The sequence below is a fragment of the Eriocheir sinensis genome, chromosome 18, assembly GCF_024679095.1.
Source record: "Eriocheir sinensis breed Jianghai 21 chromosome 18, ASM2467909v1, whole genome shotgun sequence".
NCBI lineage: Eukaryota > Metazoa > Arthropoda > Malacostraca > Decapoda > Varunidae > Eriocheir > Eriocheir sinensis.
The window spans coordinates 9,315,123-9,335,407 of NC_066526.1; positions in this window are offsets into that span (position 1 = coordinate 9,315,123).

Genomic DNA, 20,285 nt, shown 5'->3' on the forward strand with positions numbered 1-20,285 from the left:
TCTGGACATGTGGTGGTATTTAAACCTCGGGCGGCGGCGAAAAAAAAAGCTTAGTACAGGCAAGGCGGGGATTGAACTCGCGTCCTCCTGGACGCGGTGCTGTTACTCTGTCGATTCAGCCACCGCCTCCCCAAAACTTGACCGTCAATACCTATTTGCTTTAATTTGTAAAGTAATTTATGATGTGGGACTTTATCAAACGCTTTCTGGAAATCAAGATAGAATATGTCCAGTGATTTGGTTACGTCATAAACCGTGAAGAGGTCGTTATAAAAGGTTAATAGGTTTGTATAGGCAGGATCTTTTGTTACGGAAGCCCTATTGTGAGTCCCCAATTAATGAGTGGCTTTCAAGGTAACGCACAATTTTGTATCTAATTATGATCTCAAGTAGCTTACCTACAACCGAAGTTAGACTAATGGGCCTGTAATTACCTGGTACTTTTTTGTCTCCTTTCTCAAAAATCGGTGTCACGTTAGCCTTTTTCCAATCCGAAGGGACGATGCCTAGTCGCAAGAACATATTGAATACGGTTGTGAGGGAGGAGACTATTTCGCTCTTTGTTTCTTTGAGCAGAGTAGGATATACTTTGTCAGGTCCAGGACTTTTATTTGTTTGAAGTGATTGGAAGGCTTTAAGGACTTCATCGGTTGTTATTTCAAAGTTAGGCAATGCCTGCTCGGGACTTACATTAGTACCGGTGTTGGTGGTAGTGGTGGGAGGACTGTTAGTATTAAACACCGAGGAAAAGTAATTGTTTAATAGGTTTGCAACATGTTGGCTGTCAGTCACTAGTGCACCGTCGCTGTTTGTTAAGGGCCCAATTCCACTTCTGATCGCCTTTCTGTTGTTTATGTAACTGAAGAAGGATTTCGGATTACTTTTACAGTTGGCCGCAATAGTTTCTTCATATCTACGCTTTGCCTGACATACTAATCTTTTTACTCGTCGCCTGGCATCATGGTAAAGTCTAATGTTTTCGGGCGTGCTTTGCTCTTTCTTTAGCCTGCAAAACAATTTTCTCTCCTTGACTGAGTGTTTAATTTCGCTGTTAAACCAAGGTGGGCTTTTATTAGTGTGTGAGGTGTGAGGCTGCCCCGTCTGTCTCCCCTCCGCTAACCACCTCAAGATGGCTCACTTCGTCCGCCGCTCGCTGCCTCTGTACGTGTGAGAAATGCTGTCATGAGGAGTTTGGTAAAGGGTTGACTGAGAAATTATATAGCTAGGTAATTAACAAGCTAAATTAATGACTGAATGAATAAATACATAATTTAGTGGATAAATAAATATAACAATAAGTACAAAACTTACATAGTGAAGGCAACGCAAAAACAGACCAAAGGATAATATCGTTAAAAGGAAGATAGACCGATAAAGATAAAGATATATATAGATAGATAGATAAAAAAAAATGTGAAAGAAAAAATAAGGAATACAAAACTAAAATATTGGGGATGAAACGATTTTTACAACTCCAATAATAATAACAATAATAATAATAATAATAATAATAATAATAATAATAATAATAATAATAATAATAATAATAATAATAATAATAATAATAATAATAATAATAATAATAATAATAATAATAACATAATAAACACGTGCCTTTTGACCCCATTACCTCCACTGCCTCGCCTCGTGAGATTTATGACTGACTAAGCTGTGAAAAATGAGGCGATGGTAGGAAGGGGGGGAATGAGGATGAGGATGATGATGATGATGAGGAGGAGGAGGAAGAGAGGAAACGAGAGGGAGGAGAGGGGATGGGAAAGCAAGGAAGGGGCAGAGGGACGGAGAGAAGGAAGGGAGGAGAGAGGTGGGAGGAGATGGATGGGGATGGGGGAGGGGGGGTGGAGGGGGAGAGATGGGGGAAGGGAAGAAAGGGGAAGGAAAAGGAGAATGAAGAGCAGTGTATCATTACTCTGAGGTGGCGGAGGAGGGAGGTGAGGGGTTGCTGTTGGTGGTGGTGGTGGTGGTGGTGTTGTTTAAAGTAGTGTTAACGAAGCTTTTTTAGTCTTTCGTTCACTCATTTTCCTGCTAACTAAATAAATGACATACACTTGATATATATTTGTCTTATTTGGAGTATCGTTGGCTGTTCTTAACATAAAGCCCCATCGGAGCAGCTCTTCTTAACCTTTACTCGACACACAAAATCCTTCTGCGATTAATCTGATTCCAACACCCTTCCTAGCACATGCTGTTATAAGGCTAAATTTAATCCCTTGTCGACCCTTTGTTTAATATTTACTGTGATCTAAACTTCTGTCAAACTATAGCCCTTTCACCTCAACCTCTTTACCATTGTCAACCAACCTTTCAACCAATATGACCTTACAGTCAGGTCAACTTAAGCCTTTTGTCTGACTAAATATCCTGTCAATCATGTCTAACTTTCTGCCGAACTTAATCCCCAGCAACATGTACTTGAGCCTAACTTTCTTTCATCTTTCTTGCCAGCCAACCTTTCAGCCAATATGACGCAAAGTCTTACACTATCAGGTCATCTTTTGGCTCTTGTCTGCCCAAATCTCCTGTAAATTTATTATTCTCCAATCACCTTGACCCTGACTCCCCCCCCCCTCCTTCGTCTAATAAGTAATAACACTACTACCAATAAAATGCCAAACTATTAATCAACTTACACTGTCAGGTCAACTTTAATGAAGCTCTTATCAGCCCAAATCCCTTGGAATTTCATGTCCAAGCTCCTACGAGCCTAAAACCCCATGAATTTGATTGGGACCATTTCTTAACCCAACTCTGTAACCCTCTCAACTATTCCAAACCTCTAAACTCCCGTCACCTCAAAATGAAACACATATTAACGTACCTCTTCCAGCCCCATCACAGCCTCCCAGCCACCACGTCAACCCACCTATGTCGACTGACAAGCCCACAACCCTCTAGCAATTTAACCACTCGTCACAACAAAATTAAACCCATATCAAGTTACTCCTACCAACCCTAACACCACCTTGCCACCCCATCAACCCACCCCATACTACTACTACTACTACTACTACTACTACTACTACTACTACCACTATTAGTACTACTACTACTACTACTTCCCATTTTGTTTGTACGTACGTAGAAAAGTTGTACCGGTAGGATAATAGATAAGAGTTGTAAATAAGAATGAGAAATGCAACAGTAATCTTGGGGCTCTCTCCTTAGGCCTCACGCCCCTCACAGCCTCCCGCCGCCGCCGCCCCACCGCCACTCGTCAGGGTCAGCGAGTGCCACCCGCGAGAGCAAGACCGCAGCAGCGGCTAGGAGCAGGGTGAGGTGGTTGTCCCGCCACGCCACCGCCAGCCTCACCAGGAAGCCGCGACCGCCGCAACGCTCCTCTGTTCCTCCGGCAGTGCCCCGCCCAGCCTCCTTCTCTGCGTCTTCTTCAAGAGTCTCCCATCCACTCTCATCCAAGTCTCCGGGAGTCTCCCGTTCACTCTCCTCTTCTGAGTCTCCGTCCTCAGAATCCCATCCACTCTCCTTATCTACTACTACTCTAACAGCTATTACTACTGTTTGAAAGGTTGAGGCCGAGATACGGGTACAAGTAAAGGCGGCTTTACACCTGGCAATTCGCGGCTGGCAATACAGGTGCGGCAGCATTTTGGTCTGGGTCTGGGGTCGTGGCAAGTTCTCTGCAGCTGAGCGTGTCCGTCTTGTATTGCCGACTGGCGGCTGGGTAAACAACATTTCGGCGCCAATAAAACAAGAAATGACAGATGCAGCTAACAAGAATTGGAACGGGAGGCCGAGGTGGCATTGTTAGAGGAAGTAAGGTAGCATCGACACATGCGGGACCCACAAGATAAGCTTTACAAGAGGCAAAGTCTGCGCAAAACAACTTTTGAGAGAGTGGCAGCAACATTGCGGGAAATGTTTATCTCTTTGCGAGATATCGAAGGAGTTAAGGAACGATTATTTTCGTGTATTATATAATCACACTGTAATGCCTGGGGGTGATGGCATGTTCTTCCCTTTTCCTTTGTTGTTAAATGCAAAAATAAACAATCAATCAATCAATCAATACTACTTATAATAAAACTCGTTTACTTAAAGTATTTCAACAATATTAGGCTAATGGACCAAACTCATTGTGGTTTTAAGATATGATAGTAGCCTTTTGGGGTGTCTGGGATGAATACATTCCCTTGCATTTACTAGCAGTTTACGTCTTGATGCTCCCGGCGGCTCTTCCCACGTGTGAAGGTACATGCTCCCGAGAGCACCCAGCCGGTCTAGCCGCTAGGTCGTCGGGGCTGTATTGCCGGCCAGGAATTGCCACGTGTAAAGCCGCCATAAGTGATGTTCATGGCTTTATCGCGTGTCGAGGATCAGAATCACGCGTGGGATCCGTCAGTCATTAATCAGGTTGCTAATCTCGATATGGGCGGCACTTAAGGGGCAGAAAAAGGCGTCAGAGGCGCCCTTTTAATATTTAAGGGGAGTATCACGCACTCCTCCCCTCAGAGCCAGCCATAAAACACGAAGACACTGTAAGAGCAAACAAGTGTATCAGAGTAATGGGTTTATCGAGCGATGAAGTCTCTGGGTCCCTTTGGTGTGTAGTTCTTTCCCCGCCCGGTCATCGGCTGTATGGTCTTCGGTGTGTGGGCGTGTGGGTTACTGGCTGGCACTTCCTTTTCTTCTATTTCGTGTTTTTTTCCTTCCCTTTTCCTTTTACTTCGTGAGTTTTGTTCTCTTTTCGCCTCTTTATTCTTCGTCATTATACTCTTTCTCCAATACTTTCTCTTAACTTTTATTCTCCTTTCTTCTCATCTCTTTTTGTTATCTTTCTTCTTGTTAGTCTTCTCCCTCTTTTGCTTCCAGCATTCATTACCTTTGTGTGCTAATAACATCTTAATCTGATTTTTCTAAGCTAATCTCTCTTTTAACAATGTCTTTTGATCAAGTAAATTAGAACCTTTATCACCTCCCTCTAGCTGAATCTTACCTTTTACTGTCCTTGTCATCTCCTCCACCCATTATCTCAAGACAGTAGTCGTCGAGAAAGGGCTCAGTCATGCTGGTGAACGCGTTATACTGGGCCTGCCAAGCTGCTCCACGGGTGACGTGTGTGGCTTCCTGGAGGCTGGAGGTGATTTTCTTGGAGTGACGCAGTAACGGTGGCGTGGCGGGTACAGGACCCAACACGGCAACACTTCACTACAAAATGACCTCCAGTCAACAGACGTAGCACGGGATATGTCCAAACACTTGATGACAGTGCTGTGCTTAGCTAGTGGTTTACAAAGAGCACCACTTTCCATGGAGTAAATGTAAAAGAGCCTTTCTCTCAACAATCTACCTGGAAATATAATGAATGCCTCTGTTCCAAATGTGAAGTGTTTGTTAAGCAAGTTTTGCACTCAGTTTTAGCGGGGAGTCATTATCCGAGGTCACTCCAAGGATTAATGATTGTGTCTGAGGTATTGTCTGCCTTACAGTGGGAATCATTCTGGCTTGAAAATGATCCCATGTCTAAGGATTCAGTTGTGTAAACAGCTATAAGACTTAAAGAGCCTTAAAAAAAAAAAAGAGACACAGTTTGATACACTTTAAAGCCCTTCTGTCAGAATCTGCTAACCTAGAACAACAGTTTGGTGACTGGATAAAATAATGTGAAGAGAAGTCTGACCTCTGTACATACTTTGGAGTGTATCAGAAGCTTGTGTATGTTATTAAATCATCACCGCAGATCGTGAAGGAAATTGGCCCCTTCATGTTGCATCGGTACAGGAGTCAATGCCTGTTCTGAGAGAGTATGATGCAATAAACTATCTGCGCTATGCAAGTTGGTATTTTGAAAGAATACACGTATTGGAAGTTACACATCCAAACCTATTTAGAAGATTTTCCATGGGCCTCTTTACTGTCAAGGATCATCCTGGCTCATTCAATGCAGTTGCCCCAGACCTAAAACTTGAACAAACCATCCAAAGAATCTCTCAGGGTCCTGGAGGCCATGTTTTTGTTGGTGCATCTGGAAATATACCTATTGTTGCAGAGTTTGAGCTACTTTATATATATATATATATATATATATATATATATATATATATATATATATATATATATATATATATATATATATATATTTTTTTTGTTTTGTTTGTTACGTCTACGCCTATAGCGCCAGTAGGCTTGGTTGAGGGGCCTGGATGGTATTTGGCCCCAGCCCGTCATGGCGCAGGCAAGTGTTTATAGTGGCGCCATCTTCTCTTGGCTCATGCTGCCCCCTAGAACTCGTTCTTGATTCACTTGGATGGTTTCCTCTAGACTCCGGGTTGATGGGTGGTCTTCTGGACAGCATGTGGGTAGTTTTAAGCCACTCGACGGTGACTGGAAAATCCGAGGTGGTAGCGTGGGGATTCGAACTCGCCTCGTCCATCACGTGGTGAATGTGGACCCAGCACGCTACCACTCAGCCACCGCCTACCCTGAAATTGGACCTATCACCAATCTCTTACAACAGCTCACCATTGCTGGTGTACTGGCTCACCTGGAAACCAATATTCAACATGAGCTGTCCGGGCAAAACGGGGTTAATTTTTGATAAAAATGTAGCTCGTATGCTAGATTTCATGAAAGCCAAGAAGAACCCATTTAATATTACTATGAAAATTCCCTTGCACAACTTTGTCAGAGGAGTTGCAGTTGATGAAGTGGTTAAGGCTCGACTCCTTGGGGCACTAAAAAATGGAGAAAAAGGCTATCACGCATTTCGCAATGAACGCTTTGTCCTGAAGACATCAAAGCTTTCAAACACAATCAGCAAAGCCAATCCTCCACACTTTGGTGCTCATTATGATACGCGTGGTTCAACACAGAATGATGCACCAGTATCTCTCAGGACTGGGATCATTTCTTGGAGGCATTTAGCAGCAGCTCAGAGGGAGATAGACATAGTCAAAGAGCGAGGCAAAACAATGGAGTTTATCCTTGGTTCGGTATTAGGTCCATTTTTGTTTATTATTTATATCGATGACTTAGATACAGGAATTAGTAGTGATGTCAGTAAGTTTGCAGATGATACCAAAATCGGTAGAGTAATTGTGTCGGATCAGGACGCTAGTATTCTCCAGGATGAACTAAACAGATTGTATGACTGGGCGGATAAATGGCAGATGGAGTTCAATGAAGGGAAGTGCAGTATTCTGAGTGTAGGTAGGAACAACCCCTCACATAACTATTGCTTAAATGACACTCTCATAAGCAGATCTGGGTGCAAGAGGGATTTAGGGGTCTTAGTGAGCTTTGATCTCCGTCCAAGGGCACAATGCATTCAAGCTAGAAATCGAGCTAATATGGTACTGGGATTTATTTCAAGGAGCGTAAGCAACAGAAGCGCCGAAGTCTTCCTCAAACTATATTTAGCATTAGTTAGACCTCATCTTGACTATGCGGTTCAGTTCTGGTCACCTTACTATAGAATGGATATCAAAATGTTAGAATCGGTGCAAGTGGAGGATGACTAAGATGATTCAGAAGTTGAGAAACTTGCCATACGAGGAAAGACTCAAACAGTTAAACTTGCATTCTCTACATGTAGAAAGGCGAAGGGTGCGTGGAGACATGATCGATGTTTATAAATGGATGAAGGGTTTTAATAAGGGGGATATTCATAAGGTTTTGTTGGTAAGAGAACCGGGTAGGACACGAAGCAATGGGTTTAAATTGGATAAATTCAGATTCAGCAGGGACATAGGCAAAAATTGGTTTACTAACAGAGTGGTGGATGAGTGGAATAGGTTTTGCAGTCATGTGGTGGGTGCCAATACAATTGTCACATTCAAAAATAGATTAGATAAATTCATGGACAGCGATATTAGGTGGGGTTAGATACACGGGAGCCTACTAATAGGTTCAAAGGAGCTGCCTTGTACAGGCCTACCGGCCTCTTGCAGACTCCTACATTCTTATGTTCTTATGGCTTGTTTGATACTAGTAGACTTTTTGATGGTGTATGGTGCACAAAACCTGATAAATCCCAACTGATACGAGAACTAGAACAAAATCTTGACTCAGATTATGCATTCACTCCAGTTTCAAATCTGAAAACAGATATTATTCTCGATGTCATGTCTAAAATAAGACAGTATCGTAATTTATCCAGTTTCACAGACTTTGGCCAAGTTATCCAGAGAACCTTATCTGCAACCAAAAAAGTATGTCCGGTAGACAGACTGCATATTGTCTTTGATTCATACTTTGAGTTGTCTGTAAAGGAAGGAGAAAGAATCCGCAAGGCAGCAGACTGTGGAGGGGAAATTGATGTCATCACTCCGTCTGAATCAGTCCCCATACCAAAACAGGTTGAAAAATTATGAGCTAGTGGCTAAAATAAGCAAGCTCTTCAAATTCTAGCCCAGAACTGTAAGTCTTAGGGATGTTGTGAATGGAATGGTGGTGAATGAAGAAATATTACAAGCAATGGCTCAGGAGGACCTTCGTACAGCAATTAATTTGCCTGAGCTGTCCAACTGGCAAGAGGAAGCAGATAACAGACTAGTATCTCACATAGCTTGGAGTGTAAAGAGAGGTTGTAAGCGAATCCTTGTATTGCCAAGTCATACTGATAGCATTGCTCTAATTTTGAGATACCTCCCAGAATTTAAATGCAAAGGGCTTTGAGAATTATTGATTGAGATTGGTACAAGTGAACATAGAAGGAAAGTTCCCCTTCACACACTTCATGGAAAGATAGGAGATGCACTTTGTTGGGTGATCATTAAAGCGCATATTCTGACTGGAAATTATGAAGTAAGTAAGATTGGAACGAGGCATGCAGCGTTATCATGTAACCCTCTGATCCTCACAAACGTTGCTGAGATAGACACTCTTTCAGAGATGGATGAGGAGATTGCTGAAAAGTACTTTGTGAAAACATGGGCCGGTCATCGCTCCAAATTCCAAGCCGATACATTCAACAAACTCCGACTTCTTTTGCACTTGGAGGGCAAAGACTTGCATGTTTTACCACCGACAACTTCAGTAATCCGTGGTCATATAAAGCGAAGTTTCTGTGTCATTAGAAATGTTCTCATGTTGCTTAATAATGATCATTTCACACTCAGTCCAGAAGACTATGGCTGGGAGAATCAGACTGGAACACTATTTCCGATAAAAGACTTGTGTCCTATACCCCCCGAACTGCTGGTAAAGTGTCGGTGTGGTAAAAAATGTGACAATAACATGTGCAAATGTAAGTTACATGGTGTCTGTTGTGTGGAGTTTTGCCATAGAGATAAGGGACGCACGTACTTGTGTGCTAACAAATAAACTTGGTGACTGCCCTGGACACTTTATGAGGATACACTAAATTTTGCATTGCTGTAATTTATTTGATAAAAGTTTACTTTTTTTTCTGGAAAATATTGAGCTTCACATTGGTGTGACTTAATTATTTCCTTAAAATTTTACTTCATAACTTTTCTTAGAATTAATTGATGATAATATGACATTAGTAACAGGACTACCATCCAAAACAAGGCAAAGTGAAAAGCGGTTTTGTTTAATCAGCTCCCCAAAATGCTATGGCAATGTGTTGTTGCACTGCTGTACAGAATGAATTCATGTAACAATAAGGGTTAATGTATTTACTATTTGGTTACCCTCAGATTGTAAAATTAGTTATTTTACAGGATTCCTTGTTATGTCCTTTACTTTGATATACCGTCCTAGTTTCATTATTCAAATTGCAAGATATTTAAATGTACTTATCTGGTCTGTACACTATAAACAATGGATTAATAAACAATGAATTTTTTTTTATGAGTTTAGAGATACGAAATACCAACTTAACAGGTCCAAATTAATAGTAATACAGATGATACATGATTTAATTCTAGAGGCGATGTCACACTTCTAGTCCCTTAAGGGTAGGATGTGATTTTCGCATATAATGGCCAAAAGACATGTTTGCTGCAAGTCCACCTCATTATTTTATGAAGTTCAGAGCCTAACTAACTTATCTTAACAATAACATTATCTGGACACTTCGATGTAAACAGTGTCCTTTATAGGGAGCCTGGATTATGATGCATCGCCTGGCTAATTAACGGGCGATATTAATCAACGTCCATCGTCGTTAAATAAATATAGTAAACAACTTTTTTTATCAATCACCTTTCATCGTAGAGCGTTTGGAAAGACGTGTACCTCGCCTGACTTTGAGACGCTGATAAAGAGAAAATGAAAGAAAATTAATAGGGCGAAAGAAAAAAAGTTAAAAAAAAATAGAAAGAAAAACTGGAAGGGAATATGAAAGAAAATAGAAAGACAAAGTGGAAAGATAAGAAAAATGGAGAGGTAAAAATTTAAGGGTGATTTAAGGAGGAAAGGGAGAGAAGAGGAGAGAAAAGTGTGAAGTAATGGAGGGAGAAATCAGAGAATGAAGAAGGCAAGAATGAGCGAGTGAGGTACTGGAAGACGGGTGTATGTAGAAAGTTATTATAGATGAAAAGGAGGAATGAATGAAAGAAAGAAACTAAGAGTGGGAGGAAGGAAAGAAAGGAAGCAACAAGGAAAGAATAAAAAAAAAGAGAAAGAAAAAGAAATGGACAATACAGAAAATATAGAAAGGATGAAGGAAAAGGGAATAATAAAAGCAAAGAAGAAAAAAAAAAACAAGAAAACGGTAAAGAGAGTGTGTGATGGCGGTAAAGATGTATAAATGAAGGGCGTGTAGTGAAGGACGTGGGAGCCAAACTATTAGGAAAGGGGGTGCTGGAAATCTATAAAAAAAGAAAAAATACCTAAAAATGAAAATATATAGTAATAACAATAGAAGTAGCAAATATCTTATAAATGATATTATATATACATTTATAAGATTTTTGGTAGTAGTGTGAATAGCAGAAGTAGTAAATGAAGCAAACAAATAATGAGGACAGAAAGAACTACTAACAAATACAAGTACAAAGAGTATTATTAAAGACTAACATAACTGGTGGACTATTCCAATGTAGGAGTACGAAATAAACTGATCCCATAATGAACGACTGACTGACTCATTGAATAAATGAATCAGGAAAGAACGAGGAGGAAGATAACGAGGAATGGAAATACGGATGAGAAGGAAGACCGGATGAAGGGTACGAGGAAAAAAAATAAGGAGTGCATGAGAGGAAGAAAAAGAAAGAAGAAGGAGAGGTGAAGACAGGCAGAACGAGAGGATGGAAAAAAGTTGGAAAGTTTCGTTTGGTCGGCGCAACAGCTGTGGTCAGTTGCCGGAGAGAGACAGAAGGGGAAGGAATTATAGGAGAAGGGAACAGATCCCAGGAGACGGGACACAACCCCCGATTAATACCTGGTACCCACTCACTACTGGGTGGACAGGGGCGTAGGGTATCGGAAAAGCCACCCAAATTTTTCCACTCCGCCCGGGAATCGAACCGGGGCTCTCTCGGTTGTGAGCCGAGTGTGGTAACCACTGCACCACGAAGCCCCCAGAACGAGAGGGTGGTGGGTGAAGAATAGGAAAGGAGGAGGAGGAGGAAGAGGAGGAAGAGGAGGAAGAGGAGGAGGAGGAGGAGGAAAAATAAGATACATACAGACGGGAAGATCATACATTTCATAGATTTTGAGAGAGAGAGAGAGAGAGAGAGAGAGAGAGAGAGAGAGAGAGAGAGAGAGAGAGAGAGAGAGAGAGAGAGAGAGAGAGAGAGAGAGAGAGAGAAAAAAAAAATCCACCAACCTGCTCATACACACACACACTCACACACACACACACACACACACACACACACACACACACACACACACACACACACATACCAAAACCACTTTCAAGCAGGGAATGAACCAAGAATTTGTGTGATCTGAATTTCTATGAAAATACTCTCTCTCTCTCTCTCTCTCTCTCTCTCTCTCTCTCTCTCTCTCTCTCTCTCTCTCTCTCTTCCGTCAACAGGAGGGAGTGATTGCCAGCCTGACGGGACGGAGGAGGAAGATGGATGAACAGAGGTGAAGGAAGGGACGGAGGGGCGAGGAAGGAGGGAAAGAGGAGGAAAGGAGAGAAGGGAAATGAGCGGAGGATAAGACGGAGGAAGGTGTTTAGGTTATCATTATTAGCATTATTTGCCGTCATTATCAATATTCACTTTTTTATTCCCTTGCTTATATACTTCTACTTATCTATTTATTTACTGTCTCATTCTTTAGCTTATTCGTATGTTCAAATCATTTTTCCTAGCTTTTGCTTTAATGGCTTTCTAATATTTTCGTTAGGTCGTTGCTCTCTTTGCTGCATGTCTTTAATCGCTGTTTTCATGGTAACTGCTCTTCTCAACTTGCTATCTGCGTTCCTCCACCTCCTCTCCCTCAGCGGCCTCACTCCACGAAACTTTATGCCCCAGCTCATCCCTAATGCTCTTCAACTTCCTCATGCAAGAGATTACCACTATATATTTTTCTTTTATTCCTTTCATTGGTAGACTCAAGAAAAGCCAGTTATCGTCTGTATTTCCTGTTTCCTATGACTTGAGTTCTTTCATGATGCTCATTTAAACATTTTTTTTTTGTTTTCTTGTATCACCAAAGCATCGTCACTCTCCTTTGTCAGTATCTTCTTTTCTTCATCCCTTCCACAGGTAGACTCTAGAGCAACCAAGCATCGTCTATATTTCCTTCTTCCTATGACTTAAATTCTTTCATGGCACTCATTTTAAAGTTACATCATTCTCTGTTGTCACCTGAACTACATCAGTCCTTCAGCAGTAAGACAGGAACACAAACCCAACAGCTCAGCCATTATTAGCGTTCTTCACTTTTAATTCTTAATCTCCGGAAGCACTGCAGCACTTTTTTTTTTTTTTTTTGTTATCGCCAACAGGTAGGCGGTGGCTGAGTGATAGCGTGCTGGGCCCAAATTCACCGCGCGATGGACAACGCGAGTTCGAGTCCCCACGCTACCACCTCGGATTTTTTAGTCACCGCCGAGTGGTTTAAAACTACCCACATGCTGTCCTGAAGACCACCCATCAACCCGGACTCTAGAGGAAACCCTCCAAGTTAATCAAGTTCCGGGGGGCAGCATGAGCCAAGAGAAGATGGCGCCACTAGAAACACTTGCCTGCGCCATGACGGGCTGGGGTCGACTACCATCCAGGCCCCTCAAGGAAGCCTACCGGCGCTATAGGCGTAGACGTAACAAAAAAAAATAAAAAATAAAAATAAAAAAAAATAAAAAAACAGCCAACTCATTTCCCTTTAAGTTTAGAGCCAATTTCACAATCCAATTCCAGCGTTCATGTAAGCGGCCAGACCAGACTGAACCAAACTGTGCTCTTCATAATGCTTCATGATGCTAAAGGGATTTCCTGCACATTTCCTAAAATTTGTTAGCTTCTATATGATCACAAAACGTTTTACCAGGAATTGCCGTGTTTTTGGGTAGTTTTTCTTTGTTTCTGAGAACTGATTAACCCGCTGTGTTGGAACGAAGAACTGTACCTTAAATCTGAATGAACTCAAGTCAACGTCCATCTCTGCCAACATTATTTAGCACTCTTGAACTTTATCAATGATTTCCATAAGGTTTGGATACTTTTTCGTAGCCTTTTTCGGTTTCTTGGAGCTGACAAACCCGCTGTGATGGAATAAGAAACTGACCCTTTACCTGTTGAACTAAAGCCCACCTCCACCTATGGCAGCCATCGTTCGTCAGCATCCTTGATCAGCCCACCGGGACCCAAGGCACCCCGGGGACAGATATGCTTCAACGCCTCGCCTCGCAGCCTGGATAATCATGCTCGTGCGGCTTATCTAGCATTAGATTCTGATCTGGCCTGAAAACTATTAGACTCCTAACCTGTGGAGTGAACTAAACCATCGCCTATTCGACTAAATGCTAATAAAATGTAACAACCATTCTAGATTCCGATAAGTAGCAATATTACTAGAGTTTACTAGCGGGTTCTCTTGTTTCCGCCGAAAAAAACTATTGAACTCTTAATTAACTCCTGTAATAAACCAAACTATCACGTAGTCGACTAAAGTGCTTATAGAGCGTGGCAAACCTAAATTCTTTCTTACACCAATGATAAAATAACAAGCTTTTTTAATGATGCCTCCAGTGGTGGTAGGCTGTCTTGAGGGACCTCTTGGACGGCCCCAGTCCCAGCCCAGCCAGGTTAAATGTATTTACAGTGACTTGCTTGGCCCATGCTGCCCCCCGGTGCTCCTCTTGACCAAAGTCGCTGAAGTTAGGGTTGATTGAAGGGCTGGGCAGCATGTGAGTAATCTTCCGCCACTCGACGATGGTTTAAAAAATCATCGTGTTTTGGTGGCACTCGAACCACGTTGACCACTCGGCCACCGCCTCCCCGAATTCTTAACCTAACCTTCATTTATTCGACTAACAGCGTAACAGACCTTATAAATTCCGAAAAAAAAATAGTACTATTAAAAAGATTTTAGTGATTAAGAGCGCCCAGTCTTTTTTTCATCAAATCGATAAAATATTGACAGGTGACAGCGAGCCTTTAGTTGCTATTGACCTTAATACCCCTCTTCCCCCCTCCAGGAGCCTGGACACCTGTGAGACACTCCACTAGTCTCAGCGTGTAACCTTTCAGCTTATTCTGTTAAACTTTCCTCCCGGGCTCCTCCCTGACCACGCCCTGCTTCTGTATTCCGTCCCACCGCTCCGGCGTGGCCTCGGGGCCCAGCGCGCGGAACTGCTTCTTGCATTAGCCACACCGTTGCTCCGAGGGGCGGCGCGAGGGGGCACTGTCCTCCTGCTCATCCGTGTTCTGAGGCCTCGCGGAAGTGACAGATTTCAGTTTAGTTCATCTCCTTTTTAATTCCTCTTCCTCTCTTTTCCGTATGCCTTCCATCTGTTGTCATTCTTTCCAACCATTTCCGCTCCTTCACACTTTGTTCTTGTTTTCCTTGATTATTATTTTGCATATTTAGTAACCACTGAGCTACTTTTGTTTATCACGATTTTCTGTATGTTTAATGTGAAGGCGTTATGTTATCTTGTTCTAATAATGAAAAATCTAGACCGAGAAAAGTGATTCGATATTGACAGAGTTCAAAGGCTGGTATTAGATTCTCTTGACCAGTTCCCTGATGCAATATGAGCCTCCTGTCACATGAGAATGAAACTATATATATTTCTGTCTACCTCTACCTTTACGACTCATATATATTTTCCCGTTAAGAAGGCGGACTGAGAGTAAAGGTTAAATTCTAGCTGTATGCTGCCGGTTTAGTGATGGTACGTGAGTCTTCCATCACCTGCGAATCATGCCCTTTATATCCTTTGCTAGAATCGAACCAAGTCTCTCCCTTATTTTTTTTAGTGAAGAGGTAGGGAAGCGTAAAGGTGCAATCATAGTTACCCTTGGCTGGTTCATTGATGTTTCCTGAGTTTTCCATCACTTGAGAATCACATTTTTTTTTTAAATTTATGTCTTGAATCGCACCAGATCTCTACAACCCTTTATTTTCTAAGTAAGAAGGAAAGAAAGTAAAGGTTTAATGATATTTGTCTAGACCGGTTAGGTGATGTTACCACTTGAGCATTCCATCAACTGATACCCATGCCTTGAATCGAACCCATTTTTATATAAGGAGAAATAGGGAGTAGAGGTTCGATCAAAGTTACTCTCGCCCGGTTCAATGATGTTACTACTTTTGTTTTTTTACGTCTTGGCCTATTGCGCCGGTAGGCTACTTCCCGGTGGATCCTGAGTTCCTGATGGTCAGTCCAAGGCTTCTTCCCGGTGGGACCTGATGGTCGGCCCAGCCCGTTCTGGCGCAGGCGAGTGTTTATAGTGGCGCCATCTTGCATTGGCTCATGCTGCCCTCCCGGAGCTCATCTTTAATCCTAGAATCTAGACCCCGGGTTGATAGGTGGTCTTCTGGACAGCATGTGGGTAGTTTTAAGATACTCGGCGGCGGCTGAAAAATCCCAGCTTGGTGGCACCGGTCGGGGATTGAGCCTCCCAACACCTGAGGTTCACATCTTTTTTTCTTTTGCCTTGAATCGGTTTATATTTATGCTCTTCACGATTCATTGTTTCTTTTTACAACCTGGTGCTATAAAAACTTTACATTTACATTTCTTGTTTTAATTGGTTCCGCCGAGGCACAAATAAACCGTGACATTTTTAAATATTCAATCATTTCCCTGCGCGGGTTGATAAAAAAAACCGTTGGCATTTCTATTTTTATTATTATGATGTGATGAACTAAGAAAAACTTCCAGCATTTTTCACTAATTTAGTAGCGTTGAAGTACTAGAAAAATCTTGGAACTTGTTATTTTTACGATAATTTGCACCTTGAGTGTATGTCTTAATTTGTTGCACCGAGTACTAATAATTAATTTGGGTGTTCTAATTATCGTCTTACTCGTTCCGTCCGAGTAGAAAACGTTATTTTTTTCATTTTACTTTTGCTGCAACGGGAGTGAACTGAACGTATCCAAGAGTAGGTACACAAGTGTTTTAATCCTTCCCTGCAAGCCACTCCTATGGCAAACGGATTGATTAAATCACTGAACGCAGGCAGCCTAGTAAAGAGCCAACAGGCTTGCTGCCGCTTGTTAGTCCATGTTTCCTCCACCCATTCCATTAAACAATTACGCCTTCGATTAATATTCTTTCAAGTGTTGTTTTCTCTGACCCACCACCTCTGTGTGTCTGTCTGTCTGTCTGTCTGTCTGTTTACCATTTATATACAAACCGTTCTACTCACCTATCTACTTAATCATTTAACCATCTACATTTTCTATATGCAGCTATCTTTCTATCGGTGAACCTCTCCATGTATCTACCTAATTATTCACGTAAATTATAGTATTGTCCTACAAGCACCCACCCTCGCATGCACACACACACACACACACACACACACACACACACACACACTGTCTTCGGCAGAGTCCAGATCAGTCTTTACTTCTAGTTTGTAGTTGTAGCAGTAGAAGGGGAGAAGGGAGGAAAGGGAAGCAGTAGAGGGTGTGGCTGTTGTTGGTTTCATAGTGATGATGTGGTATGGACGTATTAATGGTGAGAGTGGCAGTTGTGGTGATGGTGGTGGTAATGGTCGTAGTGGTGGGGATGATGGGGAAGGGGAAGAGGAGGAGAGAAATGATTCGAGGGAGGAAGAAGAGTGAGAGACAATAAAGGCGTGTGGTGATGGGGGAGGGAGGGGAGATAAAGCAAGAGGATTTGAGGGGAGGAAAGTGGAAAAGACAAAAATATGGTAGTTGGGAAAAGAAATTGATAACAGAAGCAGAGTGGGTAAAAGTTAGAAAGTAACTTATGACGTATGTCAGTGCCCCCCCACCCCCCACCCACACACACACACACACAACGCTCCAAAATGTTTATATCACTCTTAACATATCATTGCCATTTGCGAAAGTTCTTGAATCAGTACAGAAATAAACCATATCACCCTATAAAGAGAAGTTTCCTGAACACGACGGTATAACCAGAATACATATATAATGGGATTTAAGCAAAAAACTGCATGCTTAATAAGTACATGTCATTCTCCTTCAGAGCGGGGCGCGCCTGGACGTGGACTTGGCATTCTGGCAATGTATTGCTGGTGCTGGCGTGAGCACTACGCCACACATTCATGCTTTCATGGTTGCTCAAGACACACGCACTTTCTTATTTACCCCAGTACTTTCATTCCTTCTTGAGTTACAACGTGTGTTGACGCCCGGCGGTATTCGTATTGTCCATCAAGCAAGGGACCCGTCAGGTAATGTATACGTTGCTGACTGTGTCCGTAGAGTTTTCCGCGTCACTGCCAACTAACGCTCTGACCATAACACAGAGTTTGCCTGGCAGGGATTGGAACTTTGGTGGGAATCTGGCGGGAATCATGTTGAAAAAAAACTTCTGCTGCTACAACAAAAATAACAGCAATAACAACAACTACTACTACTATTACTACATCTACTACTACTGCTGCTGCAGCTGGATGGTGGCGAGGAGGGCAGAGGATTGGGCTAGAGGAGGCATGGGCTGGTAAAGGGAGGGGCAGGGTAGAGATGAGTAGGCAGAAACAGCAGAAGGTGAAGGAAAATAAAAATGCAGGTTGAAGAAAGGAGGGTTAGGAAGAGGGGTCAAGGGGGTGTTCGGTGGGCGGGCGAGGGAGGGTGAAGGTCATTATGGTGGTCGTCAGGAGATCGTTAAGGCACCTTGGCACTGGAAGCAGCGGGGCCAAGCCGAAGGTGCCCCGCGAGGAGAAAATGGGAAGCGACCGGAGTGGAGAAAACAAGCGAATAATTAAGATAAATATAAAATGTGATGGAAAACAGGGAAAAATAGGAAAACAGCTGAGAAAGGAAAAAAATATGAAAGCGACCACGAGGAGAAAGAGTAAAACAGGAGAGGGAGGAGAATAAGTGATAGCAACCTGAGGGAAAATAAGATAAATAAAAAAACGTGATGGAACAGACAAAAGGTGAAGAAAAATAAGCAAATACATATAAAAAGTAGAAAACCTTAAGAGACAAAATACAGGAAAGACCGAGACGGAAAATAGAGAACCTTGAAAATGATAACTACTCGAAATAGAAAAAAAAAAAAAAAAAGATAACTGAGTATAATGAAAAATGATGGAAGGTTTAGTGATGGAAAATTTTGGGAAAATTAAGATAAATGTAAAATGTGATGGAAAACTGAGGGAAAAGTAGGAAAAAGCTGGGGAAGGAAAATATATATATAAGCGACCACGAGGAGAAAGAGGAAAACAGGAGAGGGAGGAGAATATATGACAGAAACCTGAGGGAAAAGAAAGAGTAATAAAAAAACGTGATGGAACAGACAAAAGGTGAAGGAAAATAAGCAAATAGAGATAAAAAGTAGAAAATCCTAGAGACAAAATACAGGAAAGACCGAGACGGAAAATAGAGAACCGTGAAAATGATAACTACTCGAAATAGAAAAAAAAGATAAATGAGTATAATGAAAAGAAAAGAACGAAGGAGAAAAATGAAAAATATATATGTATATAAAAAAAAAGTAAAGGAGGACGAAGCGCAAACAAATTCGAAGAAAAGCAACAAATGTTGGGGAAAAAGATGAAAAAATGGAGCAAACGAATATATAAAGGAAAACAAGATGAACGAATAAAAAATTAAAGCTCATGATGAAAATTGTAATGGGTAAAGAAGAGGTGGAAATGAGGGAAAGAAGGAAGGAACGAGGGGGTAAGGGGAAAAATAAGTAAGGGGCAATAGATGAGGAAGAATGGCAAAAATGAAAATAGAAATAGAAATTGATAAAGTAGAAAGGAAAATCTGAAGGAAAATAGAGAAGAAACGAAGGGTGACAGGCGATCAAGGAGAATAAATTAAAACGAAATTATGAAAGGAAAAACGAGGAAAAAAATGTAGGTAAAGAAAATACATTGCAGGTCTAAAGGAAAATAAAGTAAAAAGAGCAAGAAAATAGAAATAAAAGATAAGGGAAACACAAGCGGAGAAGCGAGATGAACGGAAAACGTAACGGAAAGTAGAAGGGAGAGAGGAAGAAATGAAGAGCAGGAGTGAAGGCGAGATAAACGATGATGATAAAACACGATAGAAGAATATAAGATAAATAAATATAGGAAAATATGAGAGCAGGTGATGACACTCAGGTAAAGTGAGGAAAAGGAGGATGTATGCAAAGGGTCGTGGAAAATAGGAAGGGGAAAAAGATGAATCTGATAGTAAAATTCTGTGAAGTGAGAGAAAACGAAAAAAATATAAATGAAAAGACTACAGGAAAAGACTTCGATGGGAGAACAAGGAAAATGGAAAATTAAATAGCAAACGATATATAAGGAAACAAAGTTACCGAGAATAGAGGGCAAATAAGGAAAAACAAAAAATAAAAATGGAAATTAAAATATGAATCAGTAAAAAGAGGAAATAGGACAAGGTAAAACAGGTGAAACTCAGGATGGAAATGGAAGTTATAAAGAAAAAAAAGTGGAGAAAACAAACAATACACGAAAACACGAGAATCTGGAAAGTGAAAGTGGAGAGAACAGAAAAAAGCAGAAAAAAGAAGGAATCAACGAATCGGGAACAGAAAAAGTGATACGAAGGAAAAAAAAAAAGCGATAAAAAACTAACAGGAAATAAAAGACTCGGAGGAAAGGAAAATGTGTGTGAATGGAGAAGAAAGTTTTTAGCGCAAAAGGCGAAAACGAAGAAAAAATGCGAGTAAATGAATAAAGTTGCCAAGACTTGAACGTCCGCCACGACATTATCGGAAATTCCACGAGACTAAAAATGGAAAT